This window comes from Coregonus lavaretus, assembly GCF_964263955.1.
Source record: "Coregonus lavaretus genome assembly, chromosome: 17".
Classification (NCBI taxonomy): Eukaryota; Metazoa; Chordata; class Actinopteri; order Salmoniformes; family Salmonidae; genus Coregonus; species Coregonus lavaretus.
In genome coordinates, this window is record NC_140004.1 from 38,232,281 (window position 1) to 38,256,689 (window position 24,409).

General features: G+C 47.0%; 1 pseudogene across 1 annotated transcript in view; it reads right to left on the minus strand.

Annotated features, from left to right (window-relative positions):
* Positions 1–24,409, minus strand: part of LOC311144387 (F-box/LRR-repeat protein 17-like) — a 407,455-nt pseudogene that overhangs the window by 276,664 nt on the left and 106,382 nt on the right. The window lies entirely within an intron of this gene.

Here is a 24,409-nt window from a genome sequence, read left to right on the forward strand (position 1 = left end):
ACACACACACACACACAGTGCCTCCTCTGTACTGTGGTGGTCCTGAAGGCCAGAGGCTTGTGCCCTGGTCTTTTGGATTAGCTCCATTCTATATTTAATGCTCCTCAGATATACAATCACCACACTCTCCCTCACACAGTGTCAACACTCCATGCCTCTCCTCCTTTTGAAGTTGATTTGAATGGCTCAGAGAGACAGGGAGAGAGACAGAACAAAATAATAAAAAGAAAGAGGGAGAGGTTGAAGGAGTGGGACAGACAGTTGGGTCTGGGTGTAGAGCTATGATAGGCTAGTCCGTCTCCATCACTCACAGAGTGATTTTTTTTGTAACTTTCAAATGCAAACAGCTTGTTATGGATTGATGATCAATACACAGGAAGAACATTGTCCCGCTCCCTCTCACTATATCAAAATGGATTCATTACATATATTACTGAAAGATCTTCAGAGGGTGACATTGATGAAAAGTCCTGTGTAGCTAAGTTGGTAGAGAATGGCGTTTGCAACGCCAGGGTTGTGGGTTCGTTTCCCACGGGGGACCAGTATGAAAAACAAAAAATGTATGCACTCACTAACTGTAAGTCGCTCTAGATAAGAGTGTCTGCTAAATGACTGTATCTGTTATTTGAAAGATGGGAATGTATATAAAATAAATCAAATAAATAATGAAGAAGCAGAGAGAGAGAGATCCTCCACATTATCATCAACAGCAGACTCCTACATTTCCTCAGTGAAAACAATGTCCTGAGCAAATGTCAAATTATCTTTTTACCAAATTACCATACGACCAAACGAGTAGCTCATAGCTAGCATACTCCCTTAAAAGACCTTCGCTTGAAAAAGCAGCAATAGTACTGTTTGTCCATTTTGAGACGCCAGTCTACACATCCTCAAAAAATAAAAAATAAAAAATATAAACATAATGAGATTTTAGTTGCGCAATTTTACATCTAAATAAGGTGTTTGGTGCAGTATTTTTCTCAATGAAAAGATGTGTATGAAATCTAGTCGTCTCTCGTTGAATGACAACAAAGACTTACTGAAGAATCCCTACTGTTGACCAATCACAGACGAAGGTGCGTAGACTTTGGCTACCAACTTCGGCTTGCCTCAAGAAGAAATGTTGTGTGCCTGAACAACCGAAAAAAATTACTTACCGAAGTCCAAAACTAACAAAAAACGTAACAAAATGTCATTATAATATATGCACAAATTCTTCCGAACTGTTTTGGCTGGGAAGCATTCAGAAAGGTCACTGGTTCTAATCCCCGAGCCGACTAGGTCAAAAATCTGTCGATGTGCCCTTGAGCAAGGCACTTAACCCTAATTGCTCCTGTAAGTCGCTCTGGATAAGAGCGTCTGCTAACTGACTAAAATGTAAATTATAAAATCAATGTGCGGTTATAATTGGCAAAAAAAACTAATGTCTTTCCTCAGGTTTGTGGGGTGGGACAAACACCAAATTGAGACTCTGCATGCAGAATTAGGACGATACACGCTAATTATCAAATCCAAAAAAGAGCAGTTCAATTCTACAACCACATACATAGATGAACCTGGAGAAGAGTCCCCTAAGCAAGCTGGTCCTTGGGCTCTGTTTACAAACACAAACAGAGCCCCAGGACAACAACACAATTAGATCCAACCAAATCATGAGAAAACAAAAAGATAATTACTTGACACATTGGAAAGAATTAACCTGACACTGTGACTGACCTAAAATTAAGGAAAGCTATGTACAGACTTAGTAAGCATAGCCTTGTTATTGAGAGAGGACGCCGTAGGCAGACCTGGCTCTCGAGAGAAGACGGGCCATGTGCACACTGCTCATAAAATGAGGTGGAAACTGAGCTGCAATTCCTAACCTCCTGCCAAATGTATGACCATATTAGAGACACATACAGTTGAACTCGGAAGTTTACATACACTTAGGTTGGAGTAATTAAAACTCGTTTTTCAACCACTCCACAAATTTCTTGTTAACAAACAGTTTTGGCAAGTCGGTTAGGAAATCTACTTTGTGCATGACACAAGTCATTTTTCCAACAATTGTTTACAAACAAATTATTTCACTTATAATTCACTGTATCACAATTCCAGTGGGTCAGAAGTTTACATACACTAATTTGACCGTGCCTTTAAACAGTTTGGAAAATTCAAGAAAATGATGTCATGGCTTTAGAAGCTTCTGATAGGCTAATTGACATAATTTGAGTCAATTGGAGGTGTACCTGTGGATGTATTTCAAGGCCTACCTTCAAACTCAGTGCCTCTTTGCTTGACATCATGGGAAAATCAAAAAAATCAGACAAGACCTCAGAAAAAACATTGTAGACCTCCACAAGTCTGGTTCATCCTTGGGAGCAATTTCCAAACGCCTGAAGGTACCACGTTCATCTGTACAAACAATAGTACGCAAGTATAAACACCATGGGACCACGCAGCCGTCATACCGCTCAGGAAGGAGAGGCGTTCTGTCTCCTAGAGATGAACGTACTTTGGTACGAAAAGTGCAAATCAATCCCAGAACAACAGCAAAGGACCTTGTGAAGATGCTGGACGAAACAGGTACAAAAGTATCTATATCCACAGTAAAACAAATCCAATATTGACATAACCTGAAAGGCCGCTCAGCAAGGAAGAAGACACTGCTCCAAAACCGCCATAAAAAAGCTAGACTACGGTTTCCAACTGCACATCGGGACAAAGATCGTACTTTTTGGAGAAATGTCCTCTGGTCTGATGAAAAAAAAATTGAACTGTTTGGCCATAATGACCATCGTTATGTTTGGAGGAAAAAGGGTAACGCTTGCAAGCCGAAGAACACCACCCCAACCGTGAAGCACGGGGGTGGCAGCATCATGCTGTGGTGGTGCTTTGCTGCAGGAGGGACTGGTGCACTTCACAAAATAGATGGCATCATGAGGAAGGAAAATTATGTGTATATATTGAAGCAACATATCAAAGATATCAGTCAGGAAGTTAATGCTTGGTCGCAATTGAGTCTTCCAAATGGACAATGACCCCAAGCATACTTCCAAAGTTGTGGTAAAATGGCTTAAGGACAACAAAGTCAAGGTATTGGAGTGGCCATCACAAAGCCCTGACCTCAATCCTATAGAAAATGTTGGGCAGCACTGAAAAAGCGTATGCGAGCAAGGAGGCCTACAAACCTGACTCAGTTACACCAGCTCTGTCAGGAGGAATGGGCCAAAATTCACCCAACTTATTGTGGGAAGCTTGTGGAAGGCTACCCGAAACGTTTGACCCAAGTTAAACAATTTAAAGGCAATGCTACCAAATACTAATTGAGTGTATGTAAACTTCTGACCCACTGGGAATGTGATGAAAGAAATAAAAGCTGAAATAAATCATTCTCTCTACTATTATTCTGACATTTCACATTCTTAAAATAAAGTGGTGATCCTAACTGACCTAAGACAGGGAATTTTTACTAGGATTAAATGTCAGGAATTGTGAAAAACTGAGTTTAAATGTATTTGGCTAACGTGTATGTAAACTTCCGACTTCAACTGTATCTGTCTATTTATTTTCCCTTTTGTACTTCAACTATTTACACAGTTACAACACTATACATAGCCAATAATATACAATTTGAAATGTCTCTATTCTTTTGAAACTTTTGTGAGTGTAATGTTTACTTCTGATTGATTATTTCAATTTTGTTTATTATCTATTCCACTTGCTTTGACAATGTAAACATGCTTCCCATGCCAATAAAACCCTTTTAATTGTTCCGTTGGCTTGTTGACTCTCTGTTCAACTCTCGTTTAAATCCCAAAACACACTCATACACACAAGTTTGGTAAAGAGGATGAAAGAAGGGAACATTAGGGCGATAGAGGGATAAATGGAGGATAGGAATGGAAAAAGTATACCTCCACTGTGCCCTGAGTGAACCTCACAGAGATAGAAGAAAGGCACTGGACTGCAGACCAACAGACCCATTTTATCACTCTAGGTGCAAGACCAACTAACTATACAGTAAAGGCTAAGCTAGAGCAGTAATACAGTGGGTTCCTATCAGTGCAATGTGTGAGTGAGTTTAAAACAGGCAGAAAGATGTTTCACCCCTGGTTTACCGCCCGCTTCTCAGATAACATGGTGCTGACATTGCTAATACCACAAAATGACAATATCCTTGTTGATTCAATAAAGCCAGATATGCCCTTTGAAACGGGATGTTTTCCATATAAAACAACAGGCTGCTTTGATGTTTATGAGAGCATTATGAGGAGGGGAAACCATGAGGTTCTGGTATATTGTTCTGCAAAAGACAGTACACACACACACACAACAAACACAAATTAACAAAGACACACACACACACACACACAAACACATCCCAGCTTCCCCACTGAGTTCATATCATTTGAAAAGATGCATAATCTCAGAGACTATTGTGATGCACCCCCGTGATAATCTTCATGTACATAATGAAAGATTAAATAATGCACATAATTTATACAGTCCCAGATGAGATTAGATTTGGAGTGAACACTGAGCATGGTAAACAGCCTTAGTGACACATCACAGCTACATGGTCCATCTAAATGCTAAATGGGAGTCATTTGTCCAGCAGGAGAGCCAACACGCTGTTACCAGTTGGGTTGCTGTTACTTTCAGATGAAGACCTGGTTGTGTTCAGTAGGGCACACCGTAGCAAAACCTTTTTCAATGGAAAACGAAACCTACTCTCTACTAGTCTCGGGAGGCATGTAGCCTCGAGCATTGGGCCAGTCACCGAATGGTTGCTGGTTCAAATCCCGGAGCCGACATGGTTAAAAATCTGTCACTGTGCCCCTGAGCAGGTGCTGGACAAGGGTGACCCCCACTTCTTGCGGGTGTCTCAGGAGGAGTTGGGAAAAGCAAAAAACACATTTCCATGACACACTTGTACAAGAAACAACCATAAGTGTGTTAAAGGACAACTATAAGCACCCCCCAAATAATAATAATTATTATTATGAGTCAGATGGTGGCCATGCAGGAACACTGGTTGTTATTACTCCACACACACAAACGCACACAAAAACTCTCAAACAAACACTCCTTTTTCGCAGAAACAACACACATTTCAAAGCAAGACTCACTCTAATCACATCAGAGACGATCAAAGCAAACAGTTTCCTCCTCGCGGTCACTTTAAGGTCACACACACAGTATGCTACTACCTCTGTATTAAACAACTACAGATCAGAGACTCTCTCATGTTAAATGGTGATGTCTCTTAAACATATCTCATGTTAAATCAGTCTGATGATGATGTCTCTTAAACATCTCTCATGTTAAATGGTGATGTCTCTTAAACATCTCTCATGTTAAATGGTGATGTCTCTTAAACATCTCTCATGTTAAATCAGTGTGATGATGATGTCTCTTAAACATCTCTCATGTTAAATGGTGACGTCTTAAACATCTCTCATGTTAAATCAGTCTGATGATGATGTCTCTTAAACATATCTCATGTTAAATCATCAGTCTCTGCTTTGCTCAGCTAACATACCATCCATTACTCCTGCTCAGAGTGCAGGTACACATCATTTTCCCGCCTCAACAAAGACCTCAAATAAAACCTTAGGTAAAGCTGCGTCCATATATTTGTATCTTCTATTCAAAACCGATGCAGAACTATCCAGGAAGTAAAGAAATGGTTTGTAAAGGGTTTGTCTAGTAAGGGTATGTCTAGGGTTTGTATAGTAAGGTCACAGACAGACCCAGACACATCACAGGGGCTATAAAGCTGAAGCATCCATTTAGAACGTTTTCTCACCACCAAATATTGTAGAGTCGCAGGTAGTGGGAGAGGACAGAACTAGGTGAAACCGGGCCGACATTCTGCTCATTTTCCTCATCTATGAAACATCAATATATTTTTCTGTTCCCAAAACTAAACTCTGTTATGAACACAGTGCACTAAGTTTCATTTACTTCACACTTTGCCAAAACTGTGTTGTTTAGAAGGAGTGCAAGGTTGAATTGAGTTTGTGCACACACGCATATCACAGAGGAGGCGTTCCCTAACGGAAATATGCAAATACATGCTACAACGCACCAATAAAAACTCACTAGCTCGTGTTTGGCTTTTCCCACCTCCTTGCTTGTTCTGCCCACTATGCTTCATTTGCTCCCACTGTAAATGACACAAATGAACTATCTTGGGTTAGTTATACATATATTTGTTAAGGATTTGTATCATAAGGGTTTGTATAGGGTTTGTATAGTAAGGATTTGTATAGTACAGCTCCCACAGATTAAATCCCATAAAGCTCATAGCCATCCCTTTCTAAGCAATCATCAGAATGGTCTGGAGTTGGCCAGCGATACGCCACATTCCATTATATATAATTCATTTTTTCTGTGCTCCATATGCGGAATGAGAGAGACAAAGATGGAGAGAGACGTGGAGATAGAGAGAATGTGTGTGAGAGAGAGAGGTGTATGAGAGAGAGAGAACGTTTGAGATAGATCTTTCCTACTGTTTGTTTTCAGATCAGTGCATATGAGGATGATGGGTCAAGAAGAGGAGGTCACTTTTAGACTATTGAGATGCACCCCAAGTATTTTTCTGTATTTTTCTACTGAAAGGTACTTTGCATCCAGGAGGGACATCATATATTGAACAGCTGGCATGAGAAGCAGCTTGGCCTGAAAGCAAACCCTCACTCTGCCAACAAACTATCAGGAAAAACTTTTTCAGCCTGAGTAGCAACAGAATCAAAACCAATATACTGACATGACTCCTAAATCACTGCCTTCTGGACCAAGGCAAACAAATCATGGACAGGCCATTTTCAAACTGTCCATCAGAGCCGTGTGTGTGTGTGTGTATGTGTGTGTGTGTGTGTGTGTGTGTGTAGGTGTGTGTGTGTGTGTGTGTGTGTATGTATGTGTGTGTGTATGTATGTGTGTGTGTGTGTGTGTGTGTGTGTGTGTGTGTGTGTGCATGTGTGTGTGTGTGTGTGTGTGTGTGTGTGTGTGTGTGTGTGTGTGTGTGTGTGTGTGTGTGTGTGTGTGTGTGTGTGTGTGTGTGTGTGTGTGTGTGTGTGTGTGTGTGTGCGTGTGAGTGAGTGCGTGCATGCTCCTAACTCATAACAGGTGAGTGGGAAGAGAGACAGAGGAGGATCCTATGCCATCAAAGCGTAAAAGGGTGGGAGGGCACGGTTTTGTATGAACTTTATCGTCCATCAAAGCGTTTTGTGTGTGTGTGCGCGTGCGACACTAGGGAACAGTATTTCTGCACCCTCCACTTCTCTTCTTACTCCCTCTCTCCCCGTGCCCTCAGCCTCTCACTCGGTCTTGATTTAAAAAGATGAAAAAAGGAGAGCAGAAGATGTGTGCCTAGCCAACGGAACTCTGAAAGGGGGGGATTTGGTTTTGAATTGTCTCATTCATGGTGTGGAGGGTTCAGTCTTATCAAAGTCAGACCCTACGCTGGGGTTGGGAAGGAGGTTGCCACTTAGCCAACTGCAGGGGGTGACGTTGAGAAAGTGCTGGGGTTGCAGAGTGGGGAAGATTTAGTCCAACGGGGCAGTTAAAAACCGATGGCAGTTCACACAGAGCATCATCAAGTATTGAACATGTGCTCAAGCATTATATATTCACACACACACACACACTAGTGTTGCACGGTATACCAAAACTTAGATACCAGAACATGAAAAATGGTTCACAAATGTGTCTCACGTCATATACACATCGAGAGGTTCGAGTCTGTCCAGTAATTTGTCTGAATCTTCTCAAGGGGGCAGTAGCTAGCCAGGCTGTACTGATACTACGCAAGCCACTTTTGAGAAGCAAGCAAGAAGAGAGAGCCGACAGCATGGCCATTTTCAAACGAAAACCTCATACCTCCACGCCCGCAGCTTGTTGACAAAACTGTCTACAGAAGCAAACTATGGGAATACTTTGATTACAGAGCAGGGCCCAGATTCACAAAAACTTCTTAAGAAGACATTTCTTCTTAACTCAAATTTTTTCCTTAACTATAGACTTAAGAAGTTTGTTAAGCAAAGTTGTTATTCCTAAGAAAGGTTATTGGAAATGTTCTTGCGCTATTTCTCATGTTTCTCCTTAAGCAAAAAGTTAAGAAGAAATTAGATTCTTGAAAATAAAGTTATTGGAAATGTTCTTAATTCCAAGATAGCTAAACCCTTGTCTTAAACTCAGGGCTGTGAGAGAAAAAGCTCATGAAAGCAATTGAACATGTTTAATTCACTCACAAATTTCATCTGAAAGTTCCAGTATATATTATTTTAAAACCAAGAACATGTTTTAGAACAGTAATCTCAGTAAGAAATATTCTAACATCATTGCCAGCTAGATAGCTTGCTAAAACAGATGCCTAGCAACAAACATCTTAAGAAAATTTGTAAGAAGATATTTGAGAAGTTCGTAAGAAAATAATTAAATCTTAAAATATTGTTGAGGAATTTTATGAACTTCTTTTTTTTCTTATCCCGGCTGGCCAAACCCTCCCCTAACCGGACAACGCTAGGCCAATTGTGCGCCGCCTCATGGGTCTCCTGGTCACGGCCGGCTGTGACACAGCCTGGGACGAACCCGGGTCTGTAGTGACGCCTCAAGCACTGCATAGCACTGCCTTAGACCGCTGCGCAACTCAGGAGGCCCTCAGCATGACATTCATGTGAGCATTATAATATGATTACACATCCTAAGAGTAATGTGAAATGCACTCAGAACTTGACAGCAATATATTTAGACTACTTCGTGTTTGTCTGGGCTTGTAGCAGTAGCCACTAGCCAGCCAGCAGCCCTGTGCTGAGCTTTGCACCCTGGGAAGTGAAATGCACTCTGGAAATGGTAGTATGCTGTGTAAATTCCATTTTATTTCTATGGTGTGTAGACTATTGCAATATAAAAGCTTCATAAATTAGCTTCAAAGTGTTTTTTATGTTGTACTGGAACAAAACAATTCATTTACTACATACAATTATTTAGCTATTTTTCATTTAACTAGGTAAGTCAGTTAAGAACAAATTCTTATTTACAATGACCCCAGACGACGCTTGGCCAATTGTGCACCGCCCTATGGGACTCCCAATCACGGCTGGATTGTGATACAGCCTGGAATCGAACCAGGGTCTGTAGTGACACCTCTACCACTGAGATGCAGTGCCTTAGACCGCTGCGCCACTTGGGAGCCCAGGTTACAGGTCTAATGAATGTAATTTGACCCAATATTATGGCCATAGATGATTAAGCCTGATATGTATCAAATTACATTAGAAAATTATTTTGTCTGCTCTGAGTCTCCGATATGGTTTTATTTAATATGGTGTTTAATTTTTGCAAGAAATTGAATATAGAATAGAAGATATTCTTTATTTTATTTGGTCTACCAGTTAACAACATACACTACCAGTCAAAAGTTTGGACACACCTACTCATTCAAGGGTTTTTCTTTATTTTTACTATTTTTTAAATTGTAGAATAATAGTGAAGACATCAAAACTATGAAATAACACATATGGAATCATGTAGTAACCAAAAAAGTATTTTAAAAAGTGTTAAACAAATCAAAATATATTTTATATTTGAGATTCTTCAAATAGCCACCCTTTGCCTTGATGACAGCTTTGCTCACTCTTGGCATTCTCTCAACCAGCTTCATGAGGTGAGGTAGTCACCTGGAATGCATTTCAATTAACAGCTGTGCCTTCTTAAAAGTTAATTTGTGGAATTTCTTTCCTTCTTAATACGTTTGAGCCAATCAGTTGTGTTGTGACAAGGTAGGGGGGGGTATACAGAAGATAGCCCTATTTGGTAAAAGACCAAGTCCATATTATGGCAAGAACAGCTCAAATAAGCAAAGAGAAACAACAGTCCATCATTACTTTAAGACATGAAGGTCAGTCAATACGGAAAAGTTCAAGAACTTTGAAAGTTTATTCAAGTGCAGTCGCAAAAACCATCAAACGCAATGATGAAACTGGCTCTCATGAGGACCGCCACAAGAATGGAAGACCCAGAGTTAACTCTGCTGCAGAAGATAAGTTCATTAGAGTTACCAGCCTCAGAAATTGCAGCCCAAATAAATGCTTTACAGAGATCAAGTAACAGACACATCTCAACATCAACTGTTCAGAGGGGACTGTGTGAATCAGGCCTTCATGGTGAAATTGCTGCAAAGAAACCACTACTAAAGGACACCAATAAGAGGAAGAGACCTGCTTGGGCCAAGAAACACGAGCAATGGACATTAGACCGGTGGAAATCTGTCCTTTGGTCTGGAGTCCAAATTTGAGATTTTTGGTTCAAATCGCTGTGTCTTTGTAAGACGCGGTGTGGGTGAACAGATGATCTCCGCATGTGTAGTTCCCACCGTAAAACATGGAGGAGAGGGTGTTATGGTGTGGGGGTGCTTTGCTGGTGACACTGTCTCTGATTTATTAGAACTTTTCCGTATTGACTGACCTTCATGTCTTAAAGTAATGATGGACTGTTGTTTCTCTTTGCTTATTTGAGCTGTTGTTGTCATAATATGGACTTGGTCTTTTACCAAATAGGGCTATCTTCTGTATACCCCCACTACCTTGTCACAACACAACTGATTGGCTCGAACGCATTAAGAAGGAAAGAAATTCCACAAAATTAACTTTTAAGAAGGCACACCTGTTAATTGAAATGCATTCCAGGTGACTACCTCGCCTCATGAAGCTGGTTGAGAGAATGCCAAGAGTGTGCAAAGCTGTCATCAAGGCAAAGGGTGGCTACTTGAAGAATCTCAAATATAAAATATATTTTGATTTGTTTACCACTTCTGTGGTTACTACATGATTCCATATGTGTTATTTCATAGTTTTGATGTCTTCACTATTATTCTATAATTTAAAAAATAGTAAAAATAAAGAAAAACCCTTGAATGAGTAGGTGTGTCCAAACTTTTGACTGGTACTGTATGTTTAGAAAAAAATAAAGCCCAGTGGTTATTCTGTGACTTTAGCTAAGACCTTTTTTTTGCCGTGGTATCAAGTATCGAGTATCATTTTGGTATTGAGTATCGTTTTGGTGTCGAGTATTATGATACTAAACCTGGTATCGAAGTCAAAAATCTGGTATCCTGACAACACTAACACACACACAGCTCATGGATCATCGAAGCCGGTCGTGCGTGCATGTATCAGCTCCTCAAAACCCCAACAGTACGACTGTTTCTCTTTTCCCACCATGCCTGTCAGAAATACAACCACACCAATGGAGGAAGAGTGGAAAGCTGCTATATTTGCAGCAATTGAATCCCAGCCTAACTGTCTACATCAGTCCATTTATGAAGAGGCTTTTATTTGAGCACTCAGAGCAGCTTTAGGGCTTCCTGATAACGCTCGGAAACTGTTACAGAAGCAATCTGAGCGCCTGTTGAAGTGGGATGATTCTCATCAAAGCTATTTTTCCGGAGCAATCATTTCAGATCACTACTAGAATGAGTATCTCCTTGTGTATAGTCCTGATGACAGCCTGACGGTAGCTTCATGGAAGAGCAGTGACATACAAAGAGAACACCGATGGATCACTTAGTATTGATTTGAAAAGACTGAGGTGGCGAATAGGTACATGAATGTTTCCATATTGTAATAAGAAACGACTTGGAGTAAATGCAAGCTAGGTACACTATAAACAAATGTTTTTGGTCAGATTGATTTTAATATTTTACAATCTAAAAAATACAGACGCACACAAACATCTACAACATCACATCACCCCTGCCTAGACCCCTGCCCAGACCCACCTGCTCAAACCCCCATCTCCAGCGCCCGCATCACTCTCTGCCACATGGCCTCAAACTGCACAATTTTGTTTTTCTCCGTCACCCACGCACTTTCAACATTTAGATAATAAAGCATTTGACCGTTCCATTGTGTTAACGATGGAGGATTGGTTTTTTCCCATCTTTTCCCACCCCCACTACCTCTCAGACACACTTACACCCATCCATCCATCGACTTTCCCATCCATTCTCATTCATTCCCACCCAACATATACCCTATGCATCCGCACACCCATTCTCTCCCACCCTCCTACACATATTCACCATCCATCCCTCACTCTTCTCTCACGCTCCCATTCATATACACAAACAAACACACACACACCTACAGTGGGGAAAAAGGTATTTAGTCAGCCACCAATTGTGCAAGTTCTCCCACTTAAAAAGATGAGAGAGGCCTGTAATGTTCATCATAGGTACATGTCAACTATGACAGACAAAATGAGAAAAAAAATCCAGAAAATCACATTGTAGGATTTTTTATGAATTTATTTGCAAATTATGGTGGAAAATAAGTATTTGGTCAATAACAAAAGTTTCTCAATACTTTGTTATATACACTTTGTTGGCAATGACACAGGTCAAACGTTTTCTGTAAGTCTTCACAAGGTTTTCACACACTGTTGCTGGTATTTTGGCCCATTCCTCCATGCAGATCTCCTCTAGAGCAGTGATGTTTTGGGGCTGTCGCTGGGCAACACGGACTTTCAACTCCCTCCAAAGATTTTCTATGGGGTTGAGATCTGGAGACTGGCTAGGCCACTCCAGGACCTTGAAATGCTTCTTACGAAGCCACTCCTTCGTTGCCCGGGCGGTGTGTTTGGGATCATTGTCATGCTGAAAGACCCAGCCACGTTTCATCTTCAATGCCCTTGCTGATGGAAGGAGGTTTTCACTCAAAATCTCACGATACATGGCCCCATTCATTCTTTCCTTTACACGGATCAGTCGTCCTGGTCCCTTTGCAGAAAAACAGCCCCAAAGCATGATGTTTCCACCCCCATGCTTCACAGTAGGTATGGTGTTCTTTGGATGCAACTCAGCATTCTTTGTCCTCCAAACACGACGAGTTGAGTTTTTACCAAAAAGTTATATTTTGGTTTCATCTGACCATATGACATTCTCCCAATCCTCTTCTGGATCATCCAAATGCACTCTAGCAAACTTCAGACGGGCCTGGACATGTACTGGCTTAAGCAGGGGGACACGTCTGCACTGCAGGATTTGAGTCCATGGCGGCGTAGTGTGTTACTGATGGTAGGCTTTGTTACTTTGGTCCCAGCTCTCTGCAGGTCATTCACTAGGTCCCCCCGTGTGGTTCTGGGATTTTTGCTCACCGTTCTTGTGATCATTTTGACCCCACGGGGTGAGATCTTGCGTGGAGCCCCAGTAAGAGGGAGATTATCAGTGGTCTTGTCACGATCGTCTGAAGGATTGGACCAATGCGCAGCGTTGCGAGTGAACATGATGACTTTATTAATCAAAGCAACCACGAAAAACAACAAAAGACGATACGTGAAGTTCTATACTGAATTACGACAAACAGCAACAAAGAAACAATAACCCACAACACAAAGGAGAAAACATACAGAATATATATGGCTCCCAATCAGAGATAACGAGCCGACAGCTGACACTCGTTACCTCCGATTGGGAGTCATCGACCAATCACCACATGACACAAACAAAATGAAACTCACCCATCCCCAACACCACCAAATGAAATACACCCAAACACATGAAAATGAACAACCCTGGCTCAATATAAACGTCCATAGAGCCAGAGTGTCACAGTACCCCCCCCTAAAGGTGCGAACTCCGGGCGCACCAACATCAGGACTAGGGGAGGGTCTGGGTGGGCGTCTGTCCATGGTGGCGGCTCTGGCCCCGGTCGTGATCCCCACCCCACCACAGTCACAACCTGCTTCGGTAGCCTCCTCCTAATGACCACCCTCCACCTAACCCCACCTGGACTAAGGGGCAACCCCGGACTAAGGGGCAGCATCGGCCTAAGGGGCAGCACCGGGATAAGGGGCAGCACCGGGATAAGGGGCAGCACCGGGCTAAGGGACAGCACCGGACTAAGGGGCAGCACCGGACTACGGGGCAGTACCGGACTAAAGGGCAGTACAGGACTAAGGGGCAGCACCGGGCTAAGGGGCAGTACCGGACTCAGGGGCAGCACCGGACTAAGGGGCAGCACCGGGCTAAAGGGCAGCACCGGACTAAGGGGCAGCACCGGGCTAAGGGGCAGTACCTGACTAGATGGCGGATCCTGGCTGGCTGGCTCTGGAGGATCCTGGCGGGACGGCTCTGGCGGATCCTGGCGAGACGGCTCTGGCGGATCCTGGCGGGACGGCTCTGGCGGATCCAGGCTGGACGGCTCTGGCGGATCCTGGCGGGACGGCTCTGGCGGATCCTGGCTGGACGGCTCTGGCGGATCCTGGCTGGACGGCTCTGGCGGATCCTGGCTGGACGGCTCTGGCGGATCCTGGCTGGACGGCTCTGGCGGATCCTGGCTGGACGGCTCTGGCGGATCCTGGCTGGACGGCTCTGGCAGATCCTGGCTGGACGGCTCTGGCGGATCCTGGCTGGACGGCTCTGGCGGATCCTGGCTGGACGGCTCTGGCGGATCCTGGCTAGACGGTTCTGGCGGATCCTGGCTGGACAGCTCTGGCGGATCCTGGCTGGACGGCTCTGGCGGATCCTGGCTGGACGGCTCTGGCGGATCCTGGCTGGCTGACGGATCTGGCGGATCCTGGCGGGCTGACGGATCTGGCTGCTCATGGCTGGCTGACGGATCTGGCTGCTCATGGCTGGCTGACGGATCTGGCTGCTCATGGCTGGCTGACGGATCTGGCTGCTCATGGCTGGCTGACGGGTCTGGCTGCTCATGGCTGGCTGACGGGTCTGGCTGCTCATGGCTGGCTGACGGATCTGGCTGCTCATGGCTGGCTGACGGATCTGGCTGCTCATGGCTGGCTGACGGGTCTGGCTGCTCATGGCTGGCTGACGGATCTGGCTGCTCATGGCTGGCTGACGGATCTGGCTGCTCATGGCTGGCTGACGGATCTGGCTGCTCATGGCTGGCTGACGGATCTGGCTGCTCATGGCTGGCTGACGGATCTGGCTGCTCATGGCTGGCTGACGGGTCTGGCTGCTCATGGCTGGCTGACGAATCTGGCTGCTCATGGCTGGCTGACGGGTCTGGCTGCTCATGGCTGGCTGACGGGTCTGGCTGCTCATGGCTGGTTGACAGATCTGGCTGCTCATGGCTGGCTGATGGTGCTGGCTGGGAGGCTGGCGGTGGAGGCGGACCCCAGCCTCGGATTGCAGTCATCACCTCCAGCAGGACGGCTCCCATCTGCAGGAGCTGCTCTTTCTGGTTCCGAACCTGAGCTTCCAGTCTGATATGGGCTGCGTCGGCTCCTGCTGATTCCATAGCAGGTGTATGATTCTGTCTGGCGGAAGGCTCTAGCGGCTCCTGTCTGGCGGAAGGCACTAGCGGCTCCGATCTGGCGGACGGCTCTGAAGGCTCATGGCAGACGGGCGGCTTTGCAGGCTCAGTACAGACGGGCGGCTTATGCAGCGCTTGACAGACGGGCAGTTCAGACGCCATAGGGCCGACAGGCAGTTCAGGCGCCGTTGGGCAGACGGCCAGTTCAGGCGCCGTTGGGCAGACGGCAGACTCTGGCCGACTGGTGACGCACCCCGTAGGATTCGTGCGTGGAGCAGGAACAGGCCGGGCTGGGCTGGCGACGCGCACCTTATCCCTGGTGCGAGTGGCCGGAACAGGCCGGGCCGGGCTGGCGACGCACATCGTGGACCTGGTGCGTGGAGTAGGAACAGACCGGTCCGTACCGGGAACACCCACCACTGGCCTTAACTGGGGATCAAGAACGGACCGGACCAGACTGGGAACACACTTCAGTCTCTCATGCCGTGCCACAACAACTTCCCTCCCTCTACTCGCCAATGGCTCCCGTAATCCGATAGCCTTCTCTCCAGCTCTACCTGTGGCAGCCTCCTGCTGCCCAGGCGCCCAAGCCATGTGCCCCCCCCCAAAAAATTTTTGGGGAGTAACCACGGGCTTCCAGCCTCGACTCCGCGCTTCCTCTTCATACCACCTCCTCTCGGCTGCAGCTGCCTCCAGCTCTTCACGAGGGCGGTGATATTCCTCCTCATACCACCTCCTCTCGGCTGCAGCTGCCTCCAGCTCTTCACGAGGGCGGTGATATTCCTCCGGTTGTGCCCAAGGACCCTTTCCAGCCCGAATCTCCTCCCATGTCCAAAAGTCCTTAGGAGGCTTCCATAAATCCTGCGTAGGTAGGTCCTGTTGCCGCTTGTTACGCCGCTTGGTCCTCTTGTGGTGGGTTATTCTGTCACGATCGTCTGAAGGATTGGACCAATGCGCAGCGTTGCGAGTGAACATGATGACTTTATTAATCAAAGCAACCACGAAAAACAACAAAAGACGATACGTGAAGTTCTATACTGAATTACGACAAACAGCAACAAAGAAACAATAACCCACAACACAAAGGAGAAAACATACAGAATATATATGGCTCCCAATCAGAGATAACGAGCCGACAGCTGACACTCGTTACCTCCGATTGGGAGTCATCGACCAATCACCACATGACACAAACAAAATGAAACTCACCCATCCCCAACACCACCAAATGAAATACACCCAAACACATGAAAATGAACAACCCTGGCTCAATATAAACGTCCATAGAGCCAGAGTGTCACAGGTCTTGTATGTCTTCCATTTCCTAATAATTGCTCCCACAGTTGATTTCTTCAAACCAAGCTGCTTACCTATTGCAGATTCAGTCTTCCCAGCCTGGTGCAGGTCTACAATTTTGTTTCTGGTGTCCTTTGACAGCTCTTTGGTCTTGGCCATAGTGGAGTTTGGAGTGTGACTTTTTGAGGTTGTGGACAGGTGTCTTTTATACTGATAACAAGTTCAAACAGATGCCATTAATACAGGCAACGAGTGGAGGACAGAGGAGCCTCTTAAAGAAGAAGTTACAGGTCTGTGAGAGCCAGAAATCTTGCTTGTTTGTAGGTGACCAAATACAAATAATTTGCAAATCAATTCATTAAAAATCCTACAATGTGATTTTCTGGAGAAAAAAAATCTCAATTTGTCTGTCATAGTTGACGTGTACCTATGATGAAAATTACAGGCCTCTCTCATCTTTTTAAGTGGGAGAACTTGCACAATTGGTGGCTGACTAAATACATTTTTTCCCCACTGTACACTTCCACACACACACACATCCATAGAAGAGTTATTGACATACATGCTATATTTCCCCCTTTGAATTGTCTTTTCAGTGTCGATCTAGCCCATTGGCATCGGCTACTTCTATCATTGCTTCATAGAGAAAAACAGTTATTTGGGGAAAGTAGAGTATAGATTGTATTGCACAGCTCCTGGTACGTTGTAACCAGTTGTTTTCTGACATTGGCCTGTCTACAGTATTGCCCCCATCACACACACACACACCTCCTCCCAACACTGAACTTTACAACGCTGGTAGAACTCTTTGTTTACGTTTCATCTATCTTCACCTGCCTCTTGAGCTCCACTAACCCCTCTCAGGGAGGATGAAGTGTGAACAACCAAAACGTCACAACAAGCTAGTGTGTGTGTGAGACTACACGTCCCCTGTGTGGATGCACTGACTGGCCACCTAGCACCCCCTCGTCTACCCAGCGAGGAAACCTTGCCCTGCTGACGTGTGTGCGTGCGTGCATGTCTATCAATGTGGGTAGCTGTCCGTGATGACACAACCATTCCTCTGACCACTTGACTACCCACAATGCCCCACCGTGGGCTGGTGGCGTTCAAGGACATTGTTTGTGTAAACGTTGGGGCTGTGTTTGTTTCTCTCTTTTTCTTTTCCTCTCCATGAGTGTTTCTTTCTTCCTCTCCACTTCTGTTTTCTGTCTGGGAGTGTTTCTCACCATGTGTAACACTAAGGTAACAGATAGAGGCAGTAGAGCTGGTGGAGAAGGGAGGCTGGTGTCGTGTTGTTTCGTGTTGTTGTAAACAGACCAGGGGCACCCCAGGCCCTGTCTGACAGAAAGGTCACACTCACACATCAGGAACAAACACAGCTCACTGAGGAGCCAACAGAGCTCAGCTGACTTTGCTCTGAGCACTTTGACTCACTCACAGTTTGATTAGTGCTACTGGTAATTATTTAACAGCAACCCAATGAACCCATAAAGGATTTTAGTTTCAGTGACACCTGAGTAACAACAAATGGAATCACAGTACTTCAACAGAAAAAAATAAGCTAGGCCCCTATTTGAAAAAAAGTGGAAGTTATTTACATTTTCTATTCATCATACAAAATACAAATTGAAATTATTCTACCATATATCAAAAACTAAGCCAGGGTTGGGAGCTTGGTGCATTTTTTTAATGTCTGGAAAAGTTGAAATTGAGCCCAAGACCCCCTAGTCAATTTCCAAACTTAAAAATCCCTGAGATAGCATCCCAATCTCTCCCTGTTACACACTAGAGATCAACTACCATCCACTTTGGACCATCGACTCTGGACATAAAGACAGCGTTTTACACTGTAGCTCGGAACAAAGACACACTGAGGGAAATCTGACAATAACCCATCCACACACATATCTCCCTCTACCAGTGTCATCAGCTGTCACGACTTCCGCTGAAGTTGGTGCCTCTCCTTGTGCGGGCGGCTATCGGCGGTCGTCGTCACCGGCTTTCTAGCTGCCACCGATCTACATTTCTTTTTCCATTTGTTTTGTCTTGATTGTACACACCTGGTTCCCATTGCATTATTATTATTTCCCTATTTAACCCACTGGTTCCCACATGGTTTTGTGCTTGTTTGTTCTTTGTTTTGTGTCATACTCTTATGTGAGCTGGTGTGTTTTCCCTGCGTGGAGATTAGTATTGTTTATTTTTGAGTAAAGTACGTAATTTACTCAGTTCTGTGTCCTGCGCCTGACTCCGTCCTACCGCTGCACATTTGACACATGACAGAAACACGCACCTGATATGGAGTCAGCAGGTGCAGCCAGTCCTCCAGAACCAGTGGAGGAGCGTGTCCAGTAGCACGCGACAATGCCCCAGAATCTTGGCACAGCCATGGATCGCGTGTTGCAGACCATGGAGCGATGGGAGAGAGGGGGTTTTCCCACAACCCCACCAACTTCAGGTCAACCCACACCGATGTCCACCCATCCGTCACCTGGACCCAGTGGGATTCGGCTCTCGCTCCCGAGGGCATATGATGGGATGGCTGCCAGGTGCCAGGGGTTCCTGCTCCAGGTGGAGCTGTACCTGGCGACCATCCACCCGGTTCCCTCGGGATACGAGAGCGTGTCCGCCCTCATCTCCTGTCTGTCGGAGAGGCTTGAGTGGGCCAATGCCGAATGGGGAGGAATCGACGCAGCGTTGGTTCGCTATGAGGATTTCACCAGCCGCTTCCGGGCAGTCTTCGATCATCCACCTGAGGGGAGAGCGGCGGGGGAACGCTTGTTCCACCTCAGACAGGGGAAGAGGAGCACACAGGACTTCGCACTGGACTTCAGGACCTTGGCGGCCAGCACGGGATGGAATGAGAGGGCCCTGATCGACCATTACCGGTGTAGTCTACGTGAGGACGTTCGTCGGGAGCTGGCATGCAGTGACACCACCCTTACCCTTGACCAGCTGGTGGATCTATCTATACGGCTGGATAACCTGTTGGCCACCCGCGGACGTCCAGATCAGGGTCCGTCCATTCCATCCCCCAGCACCTCCGACCCTACCCCGATGGAGCTCGGAGGTGCTGCTCTAAGAGTGACCGGAGGGGGGGCCGTTTCCTGCACCAACTGTGGCTGCAGAGGGCACACTGCTGGTCGGTGCTGGGGAGGTTCCCCAGGGAGTCGAGGCAGCAGGCAGGGCACTGGTGGATCATCCCAGGTGAGTAGGCACCCGACTTACCCAGAGCTCCCTGTTGCGCACATGTGTGTATGCATATGATTTCCTGGGTTTTCCCCGCATTCCCAGCATAAGGCGCTAGTAGATTCAGGTGCAGCTGGTAACTTTATTGACCGTTCATTTGCACGTAGATTAGGGATCCATATTGTTCCTGTTGATGTGCCCTTCTCTGTACATGCCTTAGATAGTCATCCTTTGGGGTCGGGCCTGATTAGGGAGGTCACAGCTCCACTATGTATGAAAACGCAGGAGGGTCATGAGGAGAGAATTCGTCTCTTCCTGATCGATTCTCCTGCGTTTCCTGTGGTGTTGGGGCTTCCCTGTATGGCCTCTCATGACCCCACTAGTTCGTGGCAACAGAGGGCTCTCAAGGGATGGTCACGTCAGTGCTCAGGGAGGTGTGTAGGTGTTTCCATAGGTGCAACTACGGTGGAGAGTCCAAACCAGGTCTCCACTATGCACATTCCCCCCGAATATGCCGATTTGGCTCTCGCCTTTTGTAAAAAGAAGGCAACTCAACTACCACCCCATCGACCGGGGGATTGTGCGATAAATCTCCAGGTAGGCGCAGCACTTCCCAGGAGTCACGTGTATCCTCTGTCTCAGGAGGAGACGGCGGCTATGGAAACATATGTCTCTGAATCTCTGGGACAGGGATACATTCGGCCTTTCACTTCACCTGCCTCCTCAAGTTTCTTTTTTGTGAAGAAGAAGGATGGAGGTTTACGCCCGTGCATTGACTATCGAGGTCTAAATCAGATCACTGTGAAGTACAGTTACCCACTGCCTCTCATAGCCAGTGTGACAGAGTCATTGCATGGGGCACGCTTCTTCACCAAATTGGATCTCAGGAGTGCTTACAACCTGGTGCGTATCTGGGAGGGGGATGAGTGGAAGACGGCATTTAGTACCACCTCTGGGCACTATGAGTACCTCGTCATGCCGTACGGGTTGATGAATGCTCCATCAGTCTTCCAATCCTTCGTAGACAAGATTTTCAGGGACCTGCATGGGCAGGGTGTAGTGGTGTATATAGATGACATTCTAATATACTCCGCTACACGCGCCGAGCATGTGTCCCTGGTGCGCAAGGTGCTTGGTCGACTGTTGGAGCATGACCTGTAGGTCAAGGCTGAGAAATGTCTGTTCTTCCGCCTGTCCGTGTCAGGGGTGGAGATGGAAAATGACCGCATTTCAGCCGTGCGTAATTGGCCGACTCCAACCACGGTAAAGGAGGTGCAGCGGTTCTTAGGGTTTGCCAACTACTACCGGAGGTTTATCCGGGGCTTTGTTCAGGTAGCGGCTCCCATTACCTCCTTGCTGAAGCGGGGACCGGTGCGACTGCAGTGGTCAGCTGGGGCGGACAGGGCTTTTGGTCACCTGAAGGCTCTGTTTACCTCGGCTCCCGTGCTGGCTCATCCTGATCCCTCCTTGGCATTCATAGTAGAGGTGGACACGTCCGAGGCTGGGATAGGAGCTGTGCTGTCTCAGCGCCCGGGTACGCCACCAAAGCTCCGCCCCTGTGCTTTATTTTCGAAGAAGCTCAGCCCGGCGGAGCGAAACTATGATGTGGGGGACCGGGAGCTGTTAGCTGTTGTCAGGGCTCTGAAGGTGTGGAGGCATTGGCTTGAGGGGGCTAAACACCCTTTCCTAATTTGTACTGACCACCGCAATCTGGAGTACATCCAGGCGGCGAGGAGACTGAACCCTCGCCAGGCAAGGTGGGCCATGTTTTTCACCCGTTTTGTTTTCACCCTATCCTACAGACCAGGTTCCCAGAACGCTAAGGCAGACGCACTGTCCCGGATGTATGACACAGAGGAGCGGTCCACGGATCCCACTCCCATACTTCCGGCTTCTTGCCTGGTGGCACCGGTGGTATGGGAGGTTGACGCGGACATCGAGCGGGCATTACGTACGGAGCCCACTCCCACCCAGTGTCCAGTTGGGCATCTGTACGTTCCGTCTGATGTCCGCGATCGATTGATCTGTTGGGCCCACATTACACCCTCCTCTGGTCACCCTGGCATCGGTCGGACAGTGCGCTGTCTTAGTGGGAAGTACTGGTGGCCCACTTTAGCTAAGGACGTGAGGGTTCATGTTTCCTCCTGCTCGGTGTGCGCCCAGTGCAAGGCACCTAGACACCTGCCCAGAGGGAAATTACAACCCCTACCCGTTCCACAACGGCCGTGGTCACACCTATCGGTGGATTTCGTGACGGATCTTCCTCCGTCACAAGGTAACACCACGATCCTGGTCGTTGTGGATTGGTTTTCTAAGTCCTGCCGTCTCCTTCCTTTGCCCGGTCTCCCTATGGCCCTACAGACTGCGGAGGCTCTGTTTACCCACGTCTTCCGGCACTACGGGGTGCCTGAGGATATAGTGTCTGATCGGGGTCTCCAGTTCACATCGAGGGTCTGGAGGGTGTTCATGGAACGTGTGGGGGTCTCGGTCAGCCTGACCTCAGGTTTTAAACCCCAAGAGTAATGGGCAGGTGGAGAGAGTTAACCAATAGGATGCTGTCCTATTGCCAGGACCGGCCGGGGGAGTGGGCAGCTTTCATCCCCTGGGCAGAGATGGCCCAAAACTCCCTCTGTCACTCCTCCACTAACATGTCTCCGTTTCAGTGTGTACTAGGTTATCAGCCGGTCCTGTCACTGTGGCATCAAAGAGCCAGATCGAGGCACCTGCGGTGGATGAATGGTTTCGGCGCTCGGACGAGACATGGGACGCTGCCCATGTGTGCCTGCAACAGGCCATCAGGCGACAGAAGGCGAGCGCCGACGCTACCGCAGTGAAGCCCCGGTGTATACACCTGGGGACCGGGTCTGGCTCTCGACCTGAAACCTGCCCCTTCGCCTGCCCTGCCGGAAGCTGGGTCCATTTGAAGTCCTGAGGAGACTGAACGAGGTATGCTATAGGTTACAGCTCCCCCCTGATTACCGTATTAACCCCTCGTTCCATGTGTCTCTCCTCAGGCCGGTGGTAGCAGGTCCGCTCCAGCAGTCTGAGGTGCGGGAGGTTCCTCCGCCCCCTCTGGACATCGAGGGGGTCCCGGCGTATACTGTACGAGCCATCATCGACTCAAGGCGTCGGGCGAGGGGCCTTCAGTACCTCGTGGAGTGGGAGGTGTACGGTCCGGAGGAGAGATACTGGGTGCCGGTGGAGGACATCCTGGGCCCTTCCTTACTGCAGGAATTTCACCGTCTCCACCCGGATCGTCCTGCGGCTCGTCCTCCGGGTCGTCCCCGAGGCCGGTGTCGGCGCGCTGCTGGAGCCGTGCGTCAAGGGGGGGGTACTGTCACGACTTCTGCCGAAGTTGGTGCCTCTCCTTGTGCGGGCGGCTATCGGCGGTCATCGTCACCGGCTTTCTAGCTGCCACCGATCTATGTTTCTTTTTCCATTTGTTTTGTCTTGATTGTACACACCTGGTTCCCATTGCATTATTATTATTTCCCTATTTAACCCACTGGTTCCCACATGGTTTTGTGCGTGTTTGTTCTTTGTTTTGTGTCATACTCTTATGTGAGTAGGTGTGTTTTCCCTGCGTGGAGATTAGTATTGTTTATTTTCGAGTAAAGTACGTCATTTACTCAGTTCTTTGTCCTGCGCCTGACTCCGTCCTACCGCTGCACATTTGACACATGACATCAGCCCTGAAGATACCAGCGTTGGGTAGAATCTGCATGGGCGATCGTTGCTACGGTGATTGATCTTATGATTCCCTGGTGAGCTCGAATCACAAACCAAAAAGTGCCTGTCATTTACATCATGCCCTCAGCCCTTTGTTCCCTAGGAGATTGTGTGTGCGCGTGTGTACTGTAAGTGTGCTTGAGAGCTTGTTAGAGTCAGCAGTCACGCACACTATATCACGGCTTAGAGTTGAATAAGATGAATAGGAGTAGTTCTTGTAGGCCTATTCCCTGAGGATCAAAAGTGCTTTGTAAAGTGTCAAACAGAGGGATATCAAACTCCGCCACTTTGGAGTAAAACCATCCATTTTAGCCCTTCTCATCACAAAGCAGAGGCTATGATTACACCACACTGTCTGTAGAGAAGCACAATCAATGGTGTACTGGAGTTCTATTCACTCCATCACTCCTTGCTCCCTGTCCCCTCCATAGACCTCCATTGAAATCCATGACATCTCATCATCCACTGCTTCAGTCTGGCACAATCAGCCCTCACCTCGCCGTTGTAGTATACTGGGATGCAGCTGATTGTCTGGTGAGAGTTCTGGCAAAAAGGCTATGGTGTGCATCAGCATGTAGCTGCTATAAATCGGTGGTGCATGGACCATGGAGTGATTGGTCCCAATAGACATTATTCATGCAGGCGCTGTATACTCTTGGATTGCATCCTACCTGGCAGGCCGCTCCTACCGGGTGACATGGAGAGGATCTGTGTCTGCACCACGTACTCTCACTACTGGTGTCCCCCAGGGCTCGGTTCTAGGCCCTCTCCTCTTCTCTCTATACAGCAAGTCACTCGGCTCCGTCATATCCTCACATGGTCTTTCCTATCATTGGTATGCGGATGACACTCAACTACTTGTCTCCTTCCCCCCTTCAGGCACCCAGGTGGCAACACGCATCTCTGCGTGTCTGGCAGATATCTCA